We start from the raw sequence: 1,658 nt of genomic DNA on the forward strand, positions 1-1,658 counted from the left end.
AACTAAAAGATCTGCCTCCCATTCTACTTTTAGAAATTCTAGGAACCACTAGTAAACCTGCAGATTGAGAGAGAAGTACGGGCTGATGGTACCGGTAAGTAAGGCCCATAATGTCTCTAGGTGTTTTAGTCTGACGTTTCATCATTGACGTCGGTATCAGCCGATGTAAGATATTCTTTTAGCGTGTCAGTCATGTTAGTAAAGCCCGACCAGTATTAAAAACTGTGGTTTATTCCCATATTACACAATAACATGATGAAACTTAAGCACTTCCTCATCTTCTGCTATTTTTTTTGAATGCATTTAGATTCAGTCAGAAAAGGGCAGAAGCTCTGAAGTTCCACCGCTCTTAATTAAAGGCAGGGTTCTGGGATGAAGAGAGCGAAGGAGGATTAGAAAGATGAGGTAGGAGTAAGGAATGAGCAGGTTCAGCGTGATATGCTCCTGTTCAGCAGATTCATCATGTCCAGAAGAAGCGGCGTCCATCATCACTGCGTGGGATTTTCCAAGAAACAATGGCTTAGCTCTCTGAGCTTCTGGAGGAGGCTGCCGGTTAAAAATAGTCTCTATGCGCAGCAGCATCTGCTGGGATTCAGACACAAACCCATCGGATCTGCAGGACTTTCTGTTTGCGCTAATCTTCTCTAAGCTGCTGTAATAAAGTGCTTCATGATTGCAGTTTCAACCTAGGATCAGGTCGATGTGAAATGTTTTATTTTTATTGGCCTTTCACTGGAAGGTTAAAATATTCCACATCTGTTTCTATATTATTTATAAGAATCCTTTGCTGTTCCCCTGATGGAACGAGCATTTCCTGAAGCATTAATGTCTTCATTTTAATGGGAGATAGACCCACTGATCTCAATTTATTCACTGGATTGCTGATTGGCCAAAAAAAATGAAACCATCAGCCGCCATATTGGTACTCCCCATGGAGATGCATAGTAAAAATGCCTACATATGCAGCATTTGGCTGCAAAAACAAGCAGTTTGCCGGCTGTAGGAAGATGTTCCACAGGTAATTTACCAGTCAGTGGATGAACTAACCAAGAAAATCAATATATACGTATGTAGCGTAACATTAGTCTGACCATCTTGGACTGACTCAAACCGATACTGACTAAGTTAGACGTCGACATTGTGTCTAACGTTAGACAATAGAAAGTAGAGTAAATAGAAAGTAACTGCCTGTTAAATGTAAATGTAGTAATTCTTTATCAAAAGGACGATGCTGTTGTTTTTGTAGTGTTTGTTGTATTTCTGAACTAAAAAAGTCATGAGCTGAAATATATTGCATGTTATTTTGAAGGAAAAAAAAACACTTGACCCCCTATATATATATTAGGGGTGGAACGGTTCACAAAATCCACGGTTCGGTTCGATTCACGGGTTCGTGGTCACGGTTTTCGGTTCGGTTCGGTATATGTTGATCCCATAAAAATTTATGAAATTAATGAAAAAATCAACAAAAAAAATTAATGGATTGTAATTATTTTTAAAGATCTGCGGAAACCATGGATAATTTATGCATGTTTTGATGCTTTGAATTTAATCATCTGGCGCATGCTCTCTACCATCTCCAAGGAACTCAGAGCGGAGCGGACGGGAGCCACAGTGGCGGCTGTAGGCTTTGCTTTGAGCAGCTGGTCTTGAGCGCA

The sequence above is a fragment of the Cyprinodon variegatus genome, unplaced genomic scaffold, assembly GCF_000732505.1.
Source record: "Cyprinodon variegatus isolate N-32 unplaced genomic scaffold, C_variegatus-1.0 Scaffold1053, whole genome shotgun sequence".
NCBI lineage: Eukaryota > Metazoa > Chordata > Actinopteri > Cyprinodontiformes > Cyprinodontidae > Cyprinodon > Cyprinodon variegatus.